This window comes from Pseudophryne corroboree, chromosome 11, assembly GCF_028390025.1.
Source record: "Pseudophryne corroboree isolate aPseCor3 chromosome 11, aPseCor3.hap2, whole genome shotgun sequence".
NCBI classification, from domain to species: Eukaryota; Metazoa; Chordata; class Amphibia; order Anura; family Myobatrachidae; genus Pseudophryne; species Pseudophryne corroboree.
In genome coordinates, this window is record NC_086454.1 from 72,844,358 (window position 1) to 72,869,147 (window position 24,790).

Consider the following 24,790-nt stretch of genomic DNA (forward strand, 5'->3'; position numbering starts at 1 on the left):
CCCAGTTCTCTCCCTAAGGTGGTGTCAGTGTTTCACCTGAACCAGCTTATTTTGGTGCCTTGCGCCTACTAGGGACTTGGAGGACTCCAGGTTGCTAGATGTTGTCAGGGCCCTGTAAATATAGGTTCCAGGACGGCTGGAGTCAGGAAAACTGACTTGCTGTTATCCTGTATGCACCCAACAAACTGGGTGCTCTTGCTTCTAAGCAGACTATTGCTAGTTGGATGTGTAATACAATTCAGCTTGCACATTCTGTGGCAGGCCTGCCACAGCCAAAATATGTAAATGCCCATTCCACAAGGAAGGTGGGCTTATCTTGGGCGGCTGCCCGAGGGGTCTCGGCTTTACAACTTTGCCGAGCGGCTATTTAGTCAGGGGCAAACACGTTGGTAAAATCCTACAAATTTGATACCCTGGCTAAGGAGGACCTGGAGTTCTCTCATTCGGTGCTGCAGAGTCATCCGCACTCTCCCGCCCGTTTGGGAGCTTTGGTATTATCCCCATGGTCCTTTCAGGAACCCCAGCATCCACTAGGACGATAGAGAAAATGAGAATTTACTTACCGATAATTCTATTTCTCGGAGTCCGTAGTGGATGCTGGGCGCCCATCCCAAGTGCGGATTATCTGCAATACTTGTACATAGTTACAAAAATCGGGTTATTATTGTCGTGAGCCATCTTTTCAGAGGCTCCTCTGTTATCATACTGTTAACTGGGTTCAGATCACAGGTTGTACAGTGTGATTGGTGTGGCTGGTATGAGTCTTACCCGGGATTCAAAATCCTTCCTTATTGTGTACGCTCGTCCGGGCACAGTATCCTAACTGAGGCTTGGAGGAGGGTCATAGGGGGAGGAGCCAGTGCACACCACCTGATCCTAAAGCTTTACTTTTTGTGCCCTGTCTCCTGCGGAGCCGCTATTCCCCATGGTCCTTTCAGGAACCCCAGCATCCACTACGGACTCCGAGAAATAGAATTATCGGTAAGTAAATTCTTATTTTTTTCCTTTTCTGTGCAGACAGTGGAAGGTGAAAAGGTAAGAGTTCTGTAGCCTTGTTAGGTTCGCAGAAGCGGATGTCGTTTTCTGTTCTACCACATCCACCGCATGTCGCTGAGTCTATCTGGCTGGATCCCACTCCGGTGGGAACTCGTCTACTACTTTTCAGTCAGTCCGGGAATAGACTAGGACCTGTGAGTTAATTATAGAATCCAAAGGGGGACATTCTGGCGTTTACAGATGTTTCCCCTCACTGATTTTTCAATAGATCAATAGATCTTGCCGTTTCCCCTCTGGAAGGGGAGGTAGTACGCGACGCCATACCAGAGGTGCGTCAGGTTCAGGGCATTGTTCTGCTGTCCCTGTTTTAAAAAAAACAAACAAACAAAAAAAACTAAGGGGTTTAAATGCGTTGTTCTCCGCATTCAGTTTACCTGGGTGGATATCCAGGATTGTCTTTGCCATTTCACTGGAGTGATGGCAGTAGGATGGTATTCTTTCAATAGAAAGAGCCATTGTTATTCTGTACTGGGACACTCTCCTGATTAAGGCGAGGTCAAGACACAATTGGTGCAAATCGTTGTTTTCTCTCTGACTGTTCTTCAACACAGGGGAAGGCTGTTATTCCCAACGACTCAGGCGTCGGAGGTGGGTATCGGAGTAGATACGGAACGGTTGAAGTTCTGTGTGTTCCTGTGGAAACAGGTCTGAGGATCCGGAGTCGGATCAGATTTGCAGTGACAATCCATCAATATGTTCCGTTGATGAAGAAGATCGGCGCGGCCTAAGAGGCCTTTTCGGTGAGCAGGTCAAATGCCAGAGTGGTTTTCACGGGGCCAGTTGGAAATGTGGTCCGGGTCTCACCTGCGCATGCGCCGGAATATAATCCTAATGGCCAGGTTTTCGCTCCTGTTGTGTCGGCACAGTTCTCACCTCCTAGAGGGACAAAGGTTCGGAATCCAGGATGAGATCCTGGTGTCCATGCATGCAGATCTCCGAGACTGGGGAGCAGTCCTTGCAAGGGAAGTATTTCTAGAGGAAAAGGTCAAGCTGGGAAGCTTGTCTGCCATAAGCTTTCTTGAATTAAGAGCTATTTTCAGTGAACATATGCTTAGTGTTCTGCCCGTGTTAATTCTGTCGGACGACTTGACAGCAGTGGTGTAAGTAAGCCGCTAGGGCGGAACAAGGAGCATAGCGGCAATGGCAGATGCCGAAAAAAAATTCTGCTGGGTGGAAAGACTGGTAAACGCTATATTAGCAGTCTTCGTTCCGGATGTGAACGGCGGAGAAATAGATTCCTCTGCAGACGCGATCTCCATCCGGGAGAAATATAGTAGTCATCGAGAAGTTTTCACTGAAGCGACAAGTCTTTGAGGAGTGCCTCAGTTGGACATGTTGGCGTCTCGCCTCAACGAGAGATCTCAGAGATATTGTTCCAGGTCAGGGGACACTCAAGCTATAGCAGTGGACGTCCTCGGGACACCTTGGGTGTTTTCAGTCCATGTGTCCCCTCCGGTTTCACTCTTCTGAAGGTGATAAACGTAAGAAGAACAAAGGTTCAGGCGATCCTCATTGTTCCGGTCTAAACAGGGAGGGCTTGGTATCCAGTTCTTCAGGATTTACTCATAGAAGATCCCTGGCCTCTTCCTCTACGTGAGGAACTGTTACAACAAGATCCGGGTGTGTATCAACTTACCGCGGCTGCGCTTGACGACGTGGAGGTTGAACGCCATATCCTAACCAGAAAGGATATTCCCAGTGAAGTCGTTTCCACACTTCTTCGGGCTAGAAGAGAAGTGACGGCAAAGCCTTACCACCGTGTTTGGAGAAAATGTGTGTCTTGGTGTGAATCCAAGAAGGCTACTACGGAAGATTTCAGCTGCGTGGTTCTTCTCCATTCTTTGCAAGCAGGTGTGGGTGCAGGCCTAAAGTTAGGCTCCATTTCAGTGCGGTTTTGGCCTTATAAATTTTCTTTCAAGAAAGAATTGGCAACCTTTCTGGAAGTTCGGACCTTCGTGGAAGGAGTACTGCACATCCAACCTCCATTTGTGCCCCCATTGGCACCGTGGGGCCTTGACATGGTGTTGCGTTTTCTTGTGTCACAATGTTTGGAACCTTTATGAAAGGTTGTGTTAAAATTTCTCTCTTGGAGAGTGGTCGTGCTTTTGGCTTTGGCGTCTACAAGGCGGATGTCGGAAGTAGCGGCTGGGTCTCACAAGAGCCCCTGTTTGATCTTCCAGGTCGATAGAGCGGAATTGAGAACTCGGATAATAGTTCTGCCAAAAGTGGTTTCTGTGTTTCACCTGCGTCTCTGTAGTCTGTTACACACTAGATCTGTAATACGATTCGGCGTGCTCGTTCTACGGCTGGATTGCCGTTTCCGAAGTTGGTGGTGACCCATTCTACTAGGTAGATGGGCTCTTCTTGGGCGGATGCAGCTTTGCCGAGCGGATACTTGGTCGGGTTTAAACACTTTTGCTAAGCTCTACAAGTTTGATACCCTGGCTGATGGGGACCTCATGTTTGCTCAGTCAGTGCTGCAGAGTCGTCCGCACTCTCCCGCCCGGTCTGGAGCTTTGGTATAAACCCCATGGTCCTTACGGAGTCCCCAGCATTCTCTAGGACGTAGGAGAAAATAGGATTTTAATACCTACCGGTAAATCCTTTTCTCTTAGTCCGTAGTGGATGCTGGGCGCCCATCCCAGTGCGTACTGTGTCTGCAGTTTTTGGTTATGATTACACTTTTGTGGTGTTTCTTTTCTGTCAGGCTGTTGCTGACGTTCTGCATGCCATGGCATGTGGTGTCTTATTAATGGTTGTGTTGACACACTGGTTGTGTTACATATTCTCTCGGCATGTGGCAGGGTATTGTTCATGCCGTTGGCTGGTATTCTTTTGAATGCCACGTTCTGCAGTATGTTCGTGGTGTGAGCTGGTATGACACTCACCGTGTTTAAACATTAAATTCTTTCCCCGAAATGTCCGTCTCCCTGGGCACAGTTTTCTAACTGAGGTCTGGAGGAGGGGCATAGAGGGAGGAGCCAGTTCACACCCATTCAAAGTCTTATAGTGTGCCCATGTCTCCTGCGGATCCCGTCTATACCCCATGGTCCTTATGGAGTCCCCAGCATCCTCTACGGACTAAGAGAAAAGGATTTACCGGTAGGTATTAAAATCCTATTTTTACCAACTGCAACAGAGTTAGTTCTGCCATTGCATTAGACGGAATTCAGTGGGGAAATCCAAGTGGAAAGTGCAGAGTGCATGGCAGTACAATTTCTGTCATCATGGCTTAGCGTAATGTTGCAAACAGAGGCACAATGCAGCAGGGCCAGGGCCATGACAGTAACGTATGATTTGTGGTAAATTGCATGATCGTGCCCTAGCTCACTTTTCAATGAATGTTGTTGGGTTCCTGGAGTCTCTGCATCGATCCAGGAGAGCAGGCAAGAATGGGCTAAATAATTTGACCATAACTGAATTCCCAGTATAAATATCTTTGTGCAGGTGACCCAGTTATGTAATATTATTCATTATTTCACCTCTAGCCAGCTGACAGCAGTAGATTTATTAAAGTTTGGTGGCTTTATAACTGTAAGGTGCAACTGCGCATTCCTGCTTGCTTGTACCTGGACTGTCGGTAATAGGTAAGTACCTGTACTGAGTGATTTGGTGGCTTCCCCTCTTATTGCAATGTTCTGAATGCAAACGAGCAAAGCAAGAGTATGCAGGGTAACTTTTGTAATGGGTGCACCAATTGTAGCGTATAAGTAGATGCCCTAATGGGATATCCCCTATTGCTAAAGTTTTTTAAGTCAAGTGTTAACTGGCCCTTTAAAATAACTTGCATTATAAGCGCATACTTCCCTCAATAAGCCGCTCCCAAGTTTGGAAAGGCGATGTGATGCGTGTGACACACACATTCTGTATGGTTTAACACAGTGGTTCCCAACCTCGGTCCTCAAGGCATACTAACCATCCTGGTTTTAAGGATATCTATGCCTAAGCACAGATGCTTGAATTAAAATCTGAGGTACTAATTAATACCTCTTTCACATCTCCAATGCCGGCTCCCACCCTGGAATTGGAAACAGGTCCTTCCCAGGTGGGATCCAGCATTGGAGACTATGTGCCTACTTTGCCCGGTCGGTTGCCATAGCAGTGGGGGGTGGAGGCGGCGCTGGGAGATTAGCTCATCTCTGCGCCGCCTCTCCCTATACTGTGAATGGGTACCGGGTCGCATCGACCCGGCAACCCATTCACATTGCGCCTTACCTGGTATTCAACCCGGGAATCACCCTTCTTATTACCCGGGTTGAATTGCCGGGTCAGGTGACCCGGGAATTCGGACATGGCCCTTTCACATCGCACACTGACCCGGGTCGATACCGGGTTATATGTGCAATGTGAAAGGGGTGTAAGTCACCTGTGCTGAACCATGGATATCCTGAAAACCTGGACTGTTACTGTGCCTAGAGGACGGGATACACTGGTTTAATATCTCTGCTTTCCAAAATGTGTATATATTCCACAGAATAAAGGGCGCTACCGGACTCTCCAAATTATCCCCAGTCCCCAGAACGTGTCTTCTCAATCAACTCTGGCCTTTCACCCCCTTTTTATACAGTATTCTAAAAACCGCAGTATGCATGTGCATAGTATAATATCTGCAAAAATAATACTCAAAGCTGATATGCCGTCCTTCACTCCCCAGCTTTATAACAGGACGCGTTTAATTTGCCGGCTGTCAGAATCCCGGCGGTCAGGATACTGACGCCGGAATCCCATCCGCCGATAAATTATACTGAATCCATTAGAACTATTCTAGCTTCTTGTATAAAGGAACTGTAATTTGACATTTTTGTGTTTCACAGAACTAAGTGAAAGTTTTGTGCAGTATATGTTGTGGCTTTAGTTTTTTAGTTTTTTTTTTAAACATATTATTGGTGAAATCATGTGAACTGTGGTTATAATTTTTTTTAATTCCCTTTTTCCATGAGGCTTGTAAAATAATTCTATATATCTTCTAATATGCTGACAAGAAAATGCCCTGTGTGATCATATTTAAATAAAGAAATGAGCGATTATTTCCAGTGAAATTGGCAAGATCACCTAAACTCAACAGCTGATCTGGGTATAAAGAGGCAAAATAGCCTCTCGATCTGAAGGGGTTACAAACAAAACACCCAAAACCTAATAAGAACTTTAAAACATTAGACTCTAGATATTGTTTAAATGGATCCGTATGGTGTTGCTATATTTTACCTGCTATAAATTTGGCGTTAAATATCTGAACCCAGAGGGCAACTGGGATTCTGTTTTGTTATGTTCCGTCATAAATGGATTCTAAAATTCCTCTGGGTAAATCTGTCAGAAAATCATAACTTAACTAAAGGACTGTGACTCATACTGTATAGAACCAGTGTGACATTCCATTCTGTTATTTGCAGGGACATGTAGAAATAATCGGATATAGTTATATTTGATTAAAAAGAATTGAAGTTGATCGCAAAGGCAAAATTTTCAGAAGTAGTATTTTAGATTGTTGAAAGATGTGGGAGGTATTTTTGTTTCCATTCCTGTTAGAAAAACGTATTTTTCTGAGAGGTACAACGTTTTCCTTTGAAGGCAGATGAATTTACTTTACAGTTCTTGAGGTTTCTTCTTCAGCCAAAACACTTGTGGCAGATAGATAGATAGATAGATAGATAAGCGAAAGGGGGCCAACATAGTGAATTTAAACCATAAAGTTTTATTAGTTGCAGCTAATATTGCATGTGCGCCCAATAAAATTCCATGTTGAATTCATAATAAGTCTGCCTGCCTCTTGGTCCACGATCATCAAACTCCATTTTCTCCTAGTGATATTGTAGCGTCGTGTTGTCAGCCCAAGGCACACCCAATGCGTGTCGTCATTCAGGATGACTTTATCAGAGGGTGTGGTCTGTGTGCTTCGTCTCCATTTTATGGTGGTCTGGCTTAATAAACACTCTATTAGCAACTGGCATCTAATCTACGGTCAGGTTCTAACTATCAGCAATCAAGACATCTTATACATATACAGGTTGAGTATCCCATATCCAAATATTCCGAAATACGTAATATTCCGAAATATGATTTTTATCTTACGCCCTAGGGGATACTGGGAATCCATTCAGTACCATGGGGTATAGACGGGTCCACTAGGGCAATATAGAACATTGGGCTCATGACCAGATTACTCCTGGATCATGGGTGGATTCTGAACCTGCCAAAATCTCACCTAAAGCCAACACAGAGGCTTCAGTTCCTGGGAATTTTACTGGACACAGAGTCTCAGAAAGTATTTCTTCTCTTGGAAAAGGCAATGGAAATCCAGTCGATGGTTCGGGCCGTCTTGAAGCCATCCCGAATCTCAGTGCATCTCTGTATATGCCTTCTGGGGAAAATGGTGGCTTCTTACGAAGCAAATCCGTACGGAAGGTTTCATGCAAGGCCCTTCCAGCTGGATCTGTTGGACAAGTGGTCTGGATCGAAACTTTACATGCACCAGAGGATTTGTCTGTTATGAAAAGCCAGGATCTCCCTCCTGTAGTGGCTGCAGACTTCTCACTTAGTCAAGGGTCGAAGGTTCGGGATTCAGAATTGGATTCTTCTAACCACGGATGCAAGCCTCAGAGGTTGGGGAGCAGTCACCCAGGGTGTGCAGTTTCAGGGAAGATGGTCAAGTCAGGAATTTGTCCTTCCAATAAACATTCTGGAACTTAGGGCTATCAACAATGCTCTTCTGCAGGCCTGATCTCTTCTTCAGAATCAGGCCATCCAGGTCCAGTCGGACAATGTAACGGCGGTAACGTACATAAACCGACAGAGCGGAACGAAAAGCAGAGCCGCAATGTCAGAGGTGTCAAGAATTCTCCTCTTGGCGGAAAAACGCGCTGTGGCGTTGTCGGCGATCTTTATTTTGGGAGTAGACAACTGGGAAGCAGACTTCCTCAGCACACATGATTTGCACCCGAGGGAATGGGGCCTTCACCCGGAGATGTTCCGGTGGTTGACACCTTGGTGGGGGTATCCACAGATCGACATGATGGCCTCTCGACTCTACAAGGCCAAGGGACCCACAGGCAGTGGCGGTAGACGCCCTGACAACTCCGTGGGTCTACCAGCTGGTGTACTTGTTTACTCCCATTCCTCTGATCCCAAGAATTCTAAAAAGAATAAAAAGGGAAAAGGTTCAAGTAATCCTCATTGCTCCGGACTGGCTACGAAGGCCATGGTATGCGGAACTTCTCGAGATGCTGATCGAAGAGCCATGGCCTCTGCCTCTTTGAGAGGATCTTCTGCAACAAGGCTCGTTCGTCTATCAAGACTTACCACGGCTACGTTTAACGGCATGGATGTTTAACGGCTGATTCTAGCCAAGAAAGGGATTCCTGATAAGGTCATCCCGACTATGATCCGAGCCAGAAAGCGGGTAACGTCTAAACATTACCATCGTATCTGGGACGTTTCCTGCTTTTTCTGCAGTCGGGAGTTGATGTAGGCCTACACCTAGGCTCCATAAAAGTTCAGATTTCGGCCTTGCCTGTTTTCTTTCAGAAACAATTGGCTTCTCTCCCTGAGGTCCAGACGTTCTTCAAAGGTGTTCTGCACATCCAACCTCCTTTTTTGCCTCCCACGGCATCTTGGGATCTCCATTTGGTGCTGCAGTTCCTCCAGTCGGACTAGTTTGAACCGTTCCAGGAGGTAGACATAAAGTATCTTACGTGAAAGACAGTCACACTGTTGGCCTTGGCTTCAGCAAGACATGTGTCGGAGCTGGGGCGTTGTCTCACAAGAGCCCCTACTTAATTTTCCATGAGGACAGAGCTGAACTCAGGACTTGTCAGCAATTTCTTCCTAAGGTGGTGTCTGCGTTTCACATCAACCAACCTATTGTAGTTCCAGCTGTTACGGATGCCTCGGCTACTTCAAAGTCTTTGGCTGTAGTAAGGACTTTGAAGGTCTATGTGAAGAGTCCATTGCGCGCTGGATCAGGCTCACTCTCCAGCATGCTTATTCCATGGCAGGTTTACCGATTCCGAAATCTGTTCAAGCCCACTATACTAGGTCGGTGGGTTCCTCTTGTGCGGCTTCCCGAGGTGTCTCGGCTTTACAGCTCTGCCGAGCAGCTACTTGGTCAGGTTCGAATACGTTTGCTAAGTTTTACAAGCTTCATACTTTGGCGTCTGAGGACCTTCAGTTTGGTCAATCGGTTCTGCAGGAACCTCAGCACTCTTCCTCCCGGTTTGGGAGCTTTGGTACTTCCCCCATGGTACTAAATAGATTCCCAGTATCCCCTAGGACGTAAGAGAAAATAGAATTTTAATTACCTACCGGTAAATCCTTTTCTCGTAGTCCGTAGGGGATACTGGGACCCCGCCCGGTGCTTCGTTCTTCCTGCACTGTTACTTGGTTGTTGTTTGGTTCAGCTGTTGCTGTCTCTGTTTGCAAGTTTTGGTTAGCATGGCTTTCCTCTTGTTCTGGTTGTGCTGGTTCGAATTCTCACCATTTTGCTTTTCTATATCCTTCTCTTAAAGTATGTCCGTCTCCTCAGGCACAGTTTCCTAGACTGAGTCTGGTGGGAGGGACATGAAGGGAGGAGCCAGCACACACAATCAAACTTCTATAGTGCCCATGGCTCCTAGTGGAACCGTCTATTCCCCTTGGTACTAAATGGATTCCCAGTATCCCCTACGGACTACGAGAAAAGGATTTACCGGTTTGTAATTAAAATCCTTTTTTTTTGAGTGAGATAGTGAAACCAAATTGTGTGAATGTACACACACTTTGTTTAATGCACAAAGTTATTCAAAATATTGGCTATAATTACCTTCAAGCTGTGTGTGAAGGTGTATATGAAACATAAATGCATTCTGTGCTTAGACTTAGGTCCCTTTGCCATGATATCCAGTTATGGTATGCAATTATTCCAAAATACGGAAAAATCCGATATCCAAAATATTTCTGGTCCCAAGCATTTTTGATAAGGGATACTCAACCTATAATGCATTCCTGGTTATGAGTGTTATAATGGGTGTCATACACCTGACTGGTGGTCGGGATGCTGGCGGTCACATGACCGACACCGGTATCCTGACAATAAGAATACAGACAGGGGATGGGGTAATTATTTTGCCCCTACTCTAACCCGCTTAGAGTGGCGGCTAAGGCTAAGATTTTGTGGGTGGATTGCTATGGCTAAGACTCTGGGGGTGGCGGCTAGGGCTAATACTCAGGGTGGTGGCTAGGGCTAGCCCCTCCCCTCTAGTGCCTATCCCCCTACACCCCCTCCACTGACACTAACCCTAACACTGACCCTAACACTGATACTTTCCTTTGGTATGTTGACGGACGGTGTTCCGGCGTCCGTGACATGACCACCGGCATCCAAACTGCCTGAATGATAAGTGTTCCCGTTTTAACAGGTGCAGACAGTGTACTATACAGGCAGCAAAATCTAATAGCTATACTCGTAGCCTTCCATTCTGAAAAAACTGCTGAGCTGGCCCAATCACTGAGCAAAAAAAGAATAAACAAGGACTAATTCTTAGTAAGGTGCTGGTATGGGAGGTAATTCCACAGCAGCTATATAATAAGGGAAAGTCACATAAGCACACTAGATAAAATAACAGCGCTACAATCATTTCAGAAATGCTAAATGCAATGAAAACTGGATGGATAAATGAACCATATAGTTAATGAATAAAAAGGATACAATTGAAAACATAAATGCATAATAACTTAAATAAGAGTTCTCAACCTCAAAGGTTAAAGGTCCGTTAAGTATAAATATAAATGGAGGGAAAGTTGGTGATGTCTGTACCTTAATAGTATATCACCCATGGGGGAAGCATTCGATATCCCGGCTGTCGGAATCCCGGCTCTCAGCATACCGGCGCCGGGATACCGACAACTATTCTCCCTCTTGGGGTGTCCACGACTTCCCTGGAGGGAGAGTAAAGCGTTACCGTGCCCGCAGCGTGGCTTACCGGTGGTCGGGATCCCAGTGCCAGTATGCTGGGATCCCGACATCCGGGATATCATAGTAGACCTCATCCAGGATGCTTAGTATGTAGTCATTAAACAGTAAAGTCTAGCAGCAATACCGTAATTACCATATTAGTGTATGCTTTAAGCATAGAAGCACATGCGGTAAGCTGGAGAGTCCAGATGACGGGTCCAGGCACATTGAGTAATTCCTTTAAATGTGATAAACTGAAGAGAGGTGGGACAGGCCAACAGCAGACGCGTTTCGCTCTGACAGCCGACAGCATTTTCCTTTGAAAACATTGAGCAGCCACAATCAGTCAAACTGGGTAAACTTACAGTAGGTGTCCAAATGGTCAATATTCTGTTCTTTTCTTACATACAGTATATAAGCTTCCAGCAAGGCACTTTTTAAAGGGACTTTCCACCTAATATTATTTAGTACAAGTACTTATGTTTTCCTAAATGTATCAGTTTGTCATTATGCTTACTTGTGTACTTTGTAGTCTTGTATCTATATCAGTGGGGATCCACTCAGGATCCCGACAGTTGAAACACAGACGCTAGAATCCCAACACTACTCCGAATTTCAACACTGGCTCTCTTAATATGGTCACAAGCCCAGGGCTGGGATCCTGAATGAGCGAATTCCTGACACTGACAGGTTAGCTGTGGAGGGGTGGGAGGGGTACGGTTAGGCTGCAAGGGGGGGATTAGGTTCAGGCACCACCGTGGAGGGTTAAGGTGGGGATGGGGGGGGGGGGGGGGGCAAGGTTTAGGCTGCTAGAATGGATGGTTAGAGTTAGGGGTTCATTGGGGTAAGGTAAGTATACTTACCTTCCCCTGTCGAGATTCTGAAAATTGGGATGCTGGGTCAGTATTGCATTTCAATCTCAAACCATAACAGTGTGCAGGATTATTTATTTTCATTATCATGGAGTATAACACTCAACTACATTGCAGATTTAACTGTATTTTATGTAGACAGCAGTTATGCTGTTTCCCAGGGCAATGTAAGAAACCATCTCTGTCTGATGATACAATCACATGGCTGAAAAAACACAGAATGAAGCATAAACCATCTTGTCCAGTATTTTGGAAATATTAAATCCATGCGGAAATCCCCTTTCGTAATAGCATAATTTATAGCTGAACCGTGAGAGCCCACAGACATGTTGAGCACCAGGTTTCCTTTGTCTCTTTTTAAGGGATGAGTTGGCAATAAATGACATATTAATTAGATTTTCCAGTCATTGGTTCCTTTTATATGTTGTAAAATTTCTAACAGACCCCAGTTAGAGATGAGCGAACTTCCAAGGATTGATTTGCAAATTAATTTGAGACATTCCCACAGTAATTCTCTTTTCAAGAAATAATATGCTCATAACATTTATTTTCATATGATATTTTGAACCAATGACGTTTGAGAGGGAGCTTGATTATTTTCTAAACGCACCCCCCCCCCCCTTTCCATGTTTTGTAAAATGTTTTCTGCATAGCACTGTACATGCATTAGTGTAAGACGTGTTGATCCGTTTTGATCTGTATTATATCCATTGTGCATGAAAAGTGCTGTAACTGATAGCTAACAATCACTTTCTATTGTAAATATTCTATCACAATTTCGTACATTCCATAGAAACATACTGTAGAATTTGACGGCAGATAAAAACCACTTGGCCCATCTAATCTGCCCATTTTTTTTACCATATTTTTAATCTCAAACCTTATTTGATCCTTATTTCTTTGTAAGGATATCCTTATGTCTATCCCATGCATGTTTAAATTGCTCTTCTGTCTTAGTCTCTACCACCTCTGATGGGAGGCATACCACTTGTCCACTACCCTTTCTGTGAAGTAATTTTTCCTCATATTTCTCCTGAACCTCCCCCTCTCCAGTCTCAGTGAATGTCCTCGTGTCCTATTGCTTCTCTTCATTTGGAGAATGTTTCCCTCCTGGACCTTGTTAAAACTCTTTATAAATTTGAAAGTTTCTATAATGTCCCCCCCTTTCCCTTCTATGCTCCAAACCATACATATTGAGATTTTTTAGTCTCTAGCGGTGCATTCCATGTGCTATAACGGTGCATTCCATGTGCTATAACGGTGCATTCTTGCCTTCTTAGCACATTGTGCTCTCACTGCACCTTGATGTATAGAAACTAATGATGGGAGGTAGGCTTCACCTGCAGCTTGTCATTCTGCCCCTGTATATAGGGTTTGGAGAGTAGCTGTTATAGAGGGGAAGATATGGACTGAGGGGATTCGGTCAGGATCCCGGCCATTGAAATACTGACACTGGAATACACGCACTACTTGGAATGCTGGGATCCTGACATTGATCACTATCCCAGCACCGGGATCCCGAACAATGATTCAATAGGTGTAGGCTGCAGGGAGGGAGTGTCAGGGTGAGGCACCCCCAAGGAGGGGTAGGTTTAGGCTGCAGGGAGGGAGAACACAAGACTAGAAATTTTGTCTGGTTGCCCCGCGTGTTGCACAACTATGTTGGGGGGCTGCCCTATAATCTCCGTAACCGGAAACAGTGTCTCTCCAAAACACAACAAATAGAATTAACAGGGAAAAGAAAAACTTGAGAAAGACTCCAGGAAGGAGGCGTTGAAACGTGTTGGCCAGTATTTGTGACCAGTATTCAGAGTGTGCTCTGCGGTCTCAAGGACTAGGGACTTTTCCAGCTCCCAGCCCGGGCGGCTCCTGGAATTTAAAGAACTTGTCTGAGAACTTTTTGTGGGTTCTCGGACACTCTGGTAATTGTTTCGTATTTCCCCCTGTGGCTGTCACTTATGAGGGATTTTTTACCATCTTTTACTGTGGTTTTGTTGTTCACTTTATGTGTGTATGTGTATATTAAATTACTGTACTACACATGTGGCCTTCCTCTCCCCTCTGTTTTACATGCCGGTTTCTCTGTGATACATGCTGTGAGGAGGAGGTGTAAAATCTGAAGATTGGACATTTTTGCATCAGCCAAAGGGTTGTATATTATTTATGTTTTTTTTAATTCAATTATACTGTATAAGAACATTTTGCTTTGGCGCCTGGTGGTACCCGTAGCCAAAATTTTCCCTGCAGGGAGGGAGAGTTAGGGTTAGGAAACCCAGGAGAGGGGGGGGGGGGGATGCTAGATTTAGGCTGCAGGAAAGGTGGGTTAGGGAGGTTAGGGATCAGGGTTAGGTAGTTTGTATTGTAAACATCGGGATGCCGCTGTCATCATTTTGACAGCCGGCATCCCACCTGTTAGGATCCTGATACCAACCGGGACTGATTATTATGTACTGCCCAAAATGTTTTACTTGGTGTGTAGAAATCCTTTGATACAACACCCTTCAACTGCCAAAGTCTGTTGGTTCATGCTTTTCTAATCCTTACCTGAAAATGATCATTAAATCACCATGAGTTTTAGTAGACGCTGCAATACATCATCAGAGTAATAACAGAACAACACTATAATGACAGAGCAATGTTGGCATTCTTATATTTTCATGGCATCACACCAAACGTCTGTTCTGAATATGTGGCGAATTTACCCATTTTAATGGAAAGTACATAGAAGGCCACATCAAGATGATGGCATCTTGGGGCATTGCAGAATTGTAGAAGGCCACATCAAGATGATGGCATCTTGGGGCATTGCAGAATTGTAGAAGGCCACATCAAGATGACGGCAATTTGTGCCATTGCAGAATTGTAGAAGGCCACATCAAGATGACGGCATCTTGGGGCATTGCAGAATTGTAGTAGGCCACATCAAGATGAGGGCATCTTAAGGCATTGCAGAATTGTGTCTGTAAAGGTGGGAGTTGGGTGTCTTTCATTGTTGAAGTCATGCTATGCATTGTTGTGCCATTTATGTTCAGTGCAGATGCATTACATGCTCTGATCTCTGCTTTTTATCAGATTTGGCCTTGTCTATGCAACCCCACCGCCCACAGACATCAACTTGTAAACGTAGCAGTGATCAGGGCAAATGTTCCCCCTGCCCTATCCTTGGAACAAGAGATCTGTCTGATTTCAGCGTACACTAACTACTGAATAGCCTACACTTCCATCTATACCTCCACAGCACATCCTCTTAGCGGGTTACGGTCGTTAGATCGACACTCATCAGGTCGACCACTGAAGGTCGACATTGCCATTACGTTGACATGGCCTTTAGGTCGACATGTACCGGGTCGACAGGTCCAAAGGTCGACATGAGTTTTTCACACTTTTTGGATTTTTTCACACGTGGACTACGATTGGAATGGTAATCTGTGCCGAGTGGTAATCTGTGTAGCGAGGGGACATGGTGCACTAATTTGGGTTCCCCATCACTTTACGGAGAAAACGACACTAAAAACATTCAAAAACCTCATGTCGACCTTTTGACCTGTCGACCTAGTACATGTCGACCTAACGCCCATGTTGACCTAATGGCAATGTCGACCTTCAGTGGTCGACCTAATGAGTGTCGACCCAACGACCCATACCAGCCTATGTGCAATATGTGCAGTTGCCGCCCAGCTGCACCTACTCAGCCGCATGTGGAGATGCAACTAAGATCCAATTGACTCTGAATCGGCCATGGTGGATCAAAAATGTGCATACTGTGCTATGGAACATTCACAGTGATAAAAAAAACAAAGCAGGATTTGCCAATAAATCGCTGAATCAGCCCATTTTTGTGTTGCAGCCACATGCAAAAGTAAGGCTTTATTTTGTGTTTTGAGAAATCTTACTGAAATTTAAGAAGAGAAGAGGATATTTCTGGTTGATGGTGGGTCGCAAAGACTTTCCACTCCTGAAGAAGCACTCAATTATTGCACAACTGTACACAACCGGGGAGGCGGAAGAGACCAGGCTTTGGCCTGTACTCTCTGTTGGTGTAGTGTGTTTTTCACTGACCGTTACAGAAACTAGAATGTGGATGCACCTATGCATTATTATCACAGTGATACACAATCTATTATCACCAAAGATTACCAAGGATATATTGCCAGAGCTCTTGAGTTATTCTCAGTTGCCCAACGGTAAGTGTAATTTTATCACCTCGCCTCATGGTGGATCGGTGCACGTGTAATGGCTCATGCATGCAGTGACTTGGACTTCCAGTTCTACTTGTTTGCAAGACAAAAAAAATATTATTAATGTACTGGGGTACTTTAATGAAATAATTTATGGTGGTTTATAGCAATAACCGGTTATTCAACTGCAGGAGGTTCAGCGCAATAAGTAAGAGGTATGTAATCACTTTGCATCCACAACAATTTGCATTTTCTGACCTGTTCGCAAACAGTACGCCTGGTCAGAAACACATAGTGGCCAGCTACCGGAACATAATCTTCCTGCAGCCATCATTCTGCATCCCGGCACCCTCCCCTAGTGTCTGCCATGCTGCCAATCACTGCTGATCGGTCAGCACTATTTGGCAGCTGCACAGAGGAGCAGCCGCCCGGCAAATGTAAATGAGCCCCCCCTCAGCCGCCTAGTGTGTACCTGGTGTCTGCAGCCTCTGGGGAGATTAAAGTTGTGATTCCCCAATGTTCCAATTGAGATGTTTTGATGTTTGAAAAAAGTCACTATTTTTACAAATGTTAAATATATGTATCTCTTACTAAAATCGTTTTGGATAAGTGTTAAGTATATGTTTTTGAACTAATTCAATCATAAAAAAACCCCAACAATTTCTGAGCAGTGTTTGGAAAAACATTTGCCAGGAAGGTGGATAAGAAGCCTCCAGTGTAGTTGGTTCTTTTAAGAAATTACTCTCAGCTAGTGCTGTGTCCCAAGCTACCTATACATCTAATATATAAAAATGAAAAATTTCTGTCTTTCTATACAAATCTACAGTTTACAAGTGGAGATCGTAACATTTTACATACAAGCGTATTAAAACACGGCGGAGGCAACTAGAACCATTTAAAATCCCTAGCACACCTAGGGGGGCATACAGCAGCACAGAGTATATCGGAGACATCATAACTCCGGAATTGCTGGAGCAATGTACTCAAAAACTTGTTTTCATATGCCTTACAATCTAGCAACAAACACTGGAGGGAAGACACCCCTAGCACCCCTAGGGGTGGGACAGCAGCACAGATTATGTCAGCAGACAACAAAACTGTGGAAGGCCTGGAGCAATTTACACCAAACTTGGTACACATCTGACTTACAATCTGGGAACAAACTCTGTGGGGGTTACATAATGTGCTGCGTTATATAAGAAACTGTAAAAAAATTTGATAATTTCACAGGGGCACTGACACTATACAACTCTCAGTCTGTGGCTTCCTGCTGCCTCCATTCCCCCAATGGAGGCAGCAGGAAGCCACAGACTGAGAGTTGTATAGTGGGAAGAGCAGGTTCCCTTGGGGGACCAAAAAGGGGTCCGGCCACCACAGAAAGTGCGTCAGGGAAGCAAGATATGCCTATATACTAGATCTCCAACCAACGTAAATTAACGATCAACTATCATTATCATTTACCATCATCATCCCGAAGCGAAACACAGGTATTCAGCTGTCTACAATGTTATTTATACTGTGTTTCATATTTACATTTATTTTTCTAAACAGACATTCTTAAAATCACGGGCAACGCCGGGTACTCCAGCTAATATAATATAACTGTAAGGGTTGTGATTGTACATAGCAATTTTTTTTGACAAATATACTTTAGGAACTGTTTATGAACTACGGAAACGATAAAATAAAATGTATGGATTTTTGTCTGTCACAAAATCTACTGGATGAATTTGGATCGCATTTTCACTATTGCATAGCTTAGTGACCTAGAAAGAATACAGGGGGGCGGTCCTGGGGTGTACACCGGTAATGAGAGGTGCAGCCCTACGGAGACCTTTCAGTAGTACTGCATACACAGACAAAGGTTGCAGGTGCACAATTCAAACACTACCAATTTATTCATAATAATCATTGCAATAAAATTTTGCTCTCTATCTGGTGTGTTCAGATAGTAATAGCTTTTTTTGGTAAGTCCTAGTGGTTATACCTTTAGGTATCACTTTTCATGTTGCTGGAGAGAGGTACAGCTCTAACTCCCAAAACGCTGGTAAGTAACAATGTGTGAATTACACAACTCAAGGTGAATTACACGAAGGAGAGGATATAGTAATCTGATATCTCTTATTCAGTCTAATACCTAGTATGGAGGTAAGTATTAAGTAACTGTTGGGCCCTTGTGTCAGATTAGTCAGGAGAGAGAGAAGGTTTGAAACATAGTGATATAGGTCATAGGTTTTTCCACCACTTTTGCTTTTTAGTTTTCAAGATATGATTACTGCACCTGATTTTCCAAGGAGGTCTCCCATCCAAGTACTGATCAGGCCTGTCACTGCTTTGCTTTCAAGATCAGACGAGATTGGGCGTAGCTAGTGAAGTATGGCAGTATTTCTCAGGTTGGAACAAATGAGAGAGTGTGGTTTATGACGTAAATATCACAGAAAGTACTTCTGCTGTCCAATGGTTTCTGCACAGTGCCTCTGTCACCGATGTATTGCAGAGACCTTGTACACTGGCATATGGATAAGAGAGTACTAGAATGGTCTAGTGACAGAATAATAGGTTTAGGCATCCCTACTTCTGCTGTCTGCTGTCATATATAGTAGACAGTGGATGAGAGAGACAGGGTACGGTTGCCTATTGAAAAAGTCAGGGGTGAAATGGAAACACTTAATAAGCTAGTTAGGGCACAAGAAAGGTATCCAAACAGTCTCAGTGTTGTATGCCAGCTGTGTGTGTTTCACAACCTATATGACCTATATCACTATCTTTCAAACCTTATCTCTCTCCAGACTAATCTGGCACAAGGGCCCAACATTGACTTAATACTTACCTCTATACTAGGTATTAGACTGAAAAAGAGATATCTGATTACTATATCCTCTCCTTCATGGAATTCACCTTGAGTTGTGTAATCTACACATTGTTACTTACCAGCAGTTTTGGGAGTTAGAGCTCTACCTCTCTCCAGCACCATGAAAAGAGATACCTAAAGGTGTAACCACTAGGCCTTACCAAAAAGAGCTATCACTATCTGAGCACACCATCTTTTGATTTTCCTTTTTGACTGAGCTATAAGTACCTGTGCTCATTAATCTCAGATACAACTGAGATTTTTGTTTTTAAATATTTTCACCTGAGGTGCATCCTAGTTCACGGGATATTACATAGAGCTAAGGCCGGTGTTCTAAAAGGGAATATTGAGACTCGCATATAGTTAACACCTAGAAACCTTACTCCCTCTTAGGTGAAGTTTTATGTCTCATTGTCACACCATCCTTTCTTTTATATATTAAAATAATAAAAGTTATATTTTAATTTATCTTTAATGTCCAAGTGTGCCCCAACATTGAGTCTTTCTTCTCTATCTCCCCTTTTTACTGACATTACTGACTCTGGGAGCACCACTAACATAAGATATTAAGGTACCCATCCTAAGGTTAAATTTGCGTATAGTTGGTCTTTTTCAGAGAGACCCTAAAAGTGGAATCTCTGAACCCACAGTCTTGTGCGGAGCCAAACCCCCTCTAGTATTAAATTGACTCCGCCCAAGTTATATAACGGAACCTGACTTACAGTAACTGCAGAGGAACCTAATTGAGGCAGAGTTTAACGGATGTGGCGCATTTTAGACTGTGTTTATGCCACGTATACCCATTATCCCCAACAATTTTCATTTTTCATTTCAAGCGCCTGCAGTTTCCTTTAAGCATCTGCTACCCTATGACGATCAACAAGTCGCAGGGGCAACCTCTTGTAGATCTCAGGACCAGGTGTTTCTCCCAATGTGGCTTGCTCATGAGTTAGTATCCCCAAGTATCTTTTTGTGGTAATCCCTGAAGGAGAAATGGTAAATATTGTTTACAAAGAAATGTTGTGATCAATGTGTATAAAATAAAATATACACAATATTAGATGGCACTACTGTCCTTGTAAAATGAGTTCCACTGAGCATTAACGGACATCCAGGCGAGCAAAGCCGCGGGCAAACAGTAGTGTGTTATATACCTAATCTGTAATAAAGAAGCCATAGGTTATTGTTGTACTGTAGGACCTACCTTGCTCCAGTTGACACTTGTTAAGCTGATTTGTATTTACATAATTATAGAGAGATTAATCAAATATGCTAAAGAGGACTCAGGATGGTGTTGCCCATAGCAGCCAATCAGGCAGTAGTGGTTATTTTATAGAATGTGCTATATTACGGATAGTTAGCGTATGATTAGTTGCTAGGGGCAATACCTCCACTTGTCCTCTTTATCAAATGTAAGCAGGTACAATGCCAACATATTATTGTCATCAGGGAATTGAAAGAATACATATGTGCTTGATATACAGTAATAGATATCTAGTCACCAAATACTGTAGTATTCATAATGTAAACCTAAAAGAGAGCGTTATTAACAATGGATACTTGTTAGATTACAACACCACGCCACAACCATCACTGGGTGTCAGATATATGGAAGCAGCACTGAATTCCTACCTTGCGTTCTGATTGGTGCAAACTCCTCAGCGGAAGACAAGTTCACATCACTAGTACAAGTGATCAATGTGGATGTTTAGTAGAGGACACCTATAGGTTACTTTAGACAAGTGTTTTTTTGTTTTTCTCTGACGTCCTAGTGGATGCTGGGGACTCCGAAAGGACCATGGGGAATAGCGGCTCCGCAGGAGACTGGGCACAAAAGTAAAAGCTTTAGGACTACCTGGTGTGCACTGGCTCCTCCCCCTATGACCCTCCTCCAAGCCTCAGTTAGATTTTTGTGCCCGAACGAGAAGGGTGCTCACTAGGTGGCTCTCCTGAGCTGCTTAGTAAAAGTTTAAGTATAGGTTTTTTATTTTCAGTGAATCCTGCTGGCAACAGGTTCACTGCACCGAGGGACTAAGGGGAGAAGAAGCGAACTCACCTGCGTGCAGAGTGGATTGGGCTTCTTAGGCTACTGGACATTAGCTCCAGAGGGACGATCACAGGCCCAGCCATGGATGGGTCCCAGAGCCGCGCCGCTGGCCCCCTTACAGAGCCAGAAGACTGAAGAGGTCCGGAAAATCGGCGGCAGAAGACGTCCTGTCTTCAATAAGGTAGCGCACAGCACCGCAGCTGTGCGCCATTGCTCTCAGCACACTTCACACTCCGGTCACTGAGGGTGCAGGGCGCTGGGGGGGGGCGCCCTGAGACGCAATAAAAACACCTTATATGGCAAAAAATACATCACATATAGCTCCTGGGCTATATGGATGCATTTAACCCCTGCCAATTTTTCCTTAAAAAAGCGGGAGAAAGGCCGCAGAGAAGGGGGCGGAGCCTATCTCCTCAGCACACTGGCGCCATTTTTCCTCACAGCTCCGTTGGAGGGAAGCTCCCTGACTCTCCCCTGCAGTCCTGCACTACAGAAACAGGGTAAAACAAGAGAGGGGGGGCACTAATTTGGCAGATAAATCTATACAGCAGCTATATAAGGGAAAAACACTTATATAAGGTTATCCCTGTATATATATAGCGCTCTGGTGTGTGCTGGCAAACTCTCCCTCTGTCTCCCCAAAGGGCTAGTGGGGTCCTGTCCTCTATCAGAGCATTCCCTGTGTGTGTGCTGTGTGTCGGTACGTTGTGTCGACATGTATGAGGAGGAAAATGGTATGGAGGCGGAGCAATTGCCTGTAATAGTGATGTCAACCCCTAGGGAGTCGACACCTGACTGGATGGTCTTATGGAAGGAATTACGTGATAGTGTCAGCACTTTACAAAAGACTGTTGACGACATGAGACAGCCGGCAAATCAGTTATTACCCGTACAGGCGTCTCAAACACCGCCAGGGGCTCTAAAGCGCCCGTTACCTCAGATGGTCGACACAGACCCAGACACGGACACTGACTCCAGTGTCGACGGTGAGGAAACAAACGTATTTTCCAGTAGGGCCACACGTTACATGATCACGGCAATGAAGGAGGTTTTGAACATTTCTGATACTACAAGTACCACAAAAAAGGGTATTATGTGGGGTGTGAAAAAACTACCCGTAGTTTTTCCTGAATCAGATGAATTAAATGAGGTGTGATGAAGCGTGGGTTTCCCCCGATAAAAAACTGCTAATTTCTAAAAAATTATTGGCATTATACCCTTTCCCGCCAGAGGTTAGGGCGCGTTGGGAAACACCCCCTAGGGTAGATAAGGCGCTCACACGCTTATCAAAACAAGTGGCGTTACCGTCTCCTGATACGGCCGCCCTCAAGGAACCAGCTGATAGGAAGCTGGAAAATATCCTAAAAAGTATATACACACATACTGGTATTATACTGCGACCAGCAATCGCCTCAGCCTGGATGTGCAGTGCTGGGGTGGCTTGGTCGGATTCCCTGACTGAAAATATTGATACCCTGGACAGGGACAGTATATTATTGACTATAGAGCATTTAAAGGATGCATTTCTATATATGCGAGATGCACAGAGGGATATTTGCACTCTGGCATCAAGAGTAAGTGCGCTGTCCATTTCTGCCAGAAGAGGGTTATGGACGCGACAGTGGTCAGGTGATGCGGATTCCAAACGGCATATGGAAGTATTGCCGTATAAAGGGGAGGAGTTATTTGGGGTCGGTCTATCGGACCTGGTGGCCACGGCAACGGCTGGGAAATCCACCTTTTTACCCCAGGTCACCTCTCAGCAGAAAAAGACACCGTCTTTTCAGGCTCAGTCCTTTCGTCCCCATAAGGGCAAGCGGGCAAAAGGCCACTCATATCTGCCCCGGGGCAGAGGAAGGGGAAAAAGACTGCAGCAGGCAGCCTCTTCCCAGGAACAGAAGCCCTCCCCCGCTTCTGCCAAGTCCTCAGCATGACGCTGGGGCCTTGCTAGCGGACTCAGACACGGTGGGGGCCCGTGTCAAGAATTTCAGCGTGCAGTGGGCTCACTCGCAAGTGGACCCCTGGATCCTGCAGGTAGTATCTCAGGGGTACAAATTGGAATTCGAGACGTCTCCCCCTCGCCGGTTCCTGAAGTCTGCTTTACCAACGTCTCCCTCCGACAGGGAGGCGGTATTGGAAGCCATTCACAAGCTGTATTCCCAGTAGGTGATAATCAAGGTACCCCTCCTACAACAGGGAAAGGGGTATTATTCCACGCTGTTTGTGGTACCGAAGCCGGACGGCTCGGTGAGACCTATTTTAAATCTGAAATCCTTGAACACTTACATACAAAGGTTCAAATTCAAGATGGAGTCACTCAGAGCAGTGATAGCGAACCTGGAAGAAGGGGACTATATGGTGTCTCTGGACATCAAGGATGCTTACCTCCATGTCCCAATTTGCCCTTCTCACCAAGGGTACCTCAGGTTTGTGGTACAGAACTGTCACTATCAGTTTCAGACGCTACCGTTTGGATTGTCCACGGCACCCCGGGTCTTTACCAAGGTAATGGCCGAAATGATGATTCTTCTTCGAAGAAAAGGCGTCTTAATTATCCCTTACTTGGACGATCTCCTGATAAGGGCAAGGTCCAGAGAACAGTTAGAGGTCGGAGTAGCACTATCTCAAGTAGTACTACGACAGCACGGGTGGATTCTAAATATTCCAAAATCGCAGCTGATTCCGACGACACGTCTGCTGTTCCTAGGGATGATTCTGGACACAGTCCAGAAAAAGGTGTTTCTCCCGGAGGAGAAAGCCAGGGAGTTATCCGACCTAGTCAGGAACCTCCTAAAACCAGGCCAAGTGTCAGTGCATCAATGCACAAGGGTCCTGGGAAAAATGGTGGCTTCTTACGAAGCGATTCCATTCGGCAGATTCCACGCAAGAACTATTCAGTGGGATCTGCTGGACAAATGGTCCGGATCGCATCTTCAAATGCATCAGCGGATAACCCTGTCTCCAAGGACAAGGGTGTCTCTCCTGTGGTGGTTACAGAGTGCTCATCTTCTAGAGGGCCGCAGATTCGGCATTCAGGACTGGGTCCTGGTGACCACGGATGCCAGCCTGAGAGGCTGGGGAGCAGTCACACAGGGAAGAAATTTCCAGGGCTTGTGGTCAAGCATGGAAACGTCACTTCACATAAATATCCTGGAACTAAGGGCCATTTACAATGCCCTAAGTCAGGCAAGGCCTCTGCTTCAGGGTCAGCCGGTGTTGATCCAGTCGGACAACATCACGGCAGTCGCCCACGTAACCAGACAGGGCGGCACAAGAAGCAGGAGGGCAATGACGGAAGTTGCAAGGATTCTTCGCTGGGCGGAAAATCATGTGATAGCACTGTCAGCAGTGTTCATTCCGGGAGTGGACAACTGGGAAGCAGACTTCCTCAGCAGACACGACCTCCACCCGGGGGAATGGGGACTTCACCCAGAAGTCTTCCACATGATTGTGAACCGTTGGGAAAAACCAAAGGTGGACATGATGGCGTCCCGCCTCAACAAAAAACTGGACAGATATTGCGCCAGGTCAAGGGACCCTCAGGCAATAGCTGTGGACGCTCTGGTAACACCGTGGGTGTACCAGTCAGTGTATGTGTTCCCTCCTCTGCCTCTCATACCCAAGGTACTGAGAATCATAAGAAGGAGAGGAGTAAGGACTATACTCGTGGCTCCGGATTGGCCAAGAAGGACTTGGTACCCGGAACTTCAAGAGATGCTCACGGAAGACCCGTGGCCTCTACCTCTAAGAAAGGACCTGCTCCAGCAGGGACCCTGTCTGTTCCAAGACTTACCGCGGCTGTGTTTGACGGCATGGCGGTTGAACGCCGGATCCTGAAGGAAAAAGGCATTCCGGATGAAG

The 24,790-nt window shown here is 45.2% G+C and overlaps 1 protein-coding gene and 1 pseudogene across 4 annotated transcripts in view; one reads left to right on the top strand and one right to left on the bottom strand.

The window, feature by feature from the left end:
* The window catches only part of METTL15 (methyltransferase 15, mitochondrial 12S rRNA N4-cytidine), a 560,008-nt gene that overhangs the window by 254,254 nt on the left and 280,964 nt on the right, over positions 1 to 24,790 (top strand). The window lies entirely within an intron of this gene.
* LOC134971167 (5S ribosomal RNA) lies at positions 18,301 to 18,419 on the bottom strand (annotated as a pseudogene).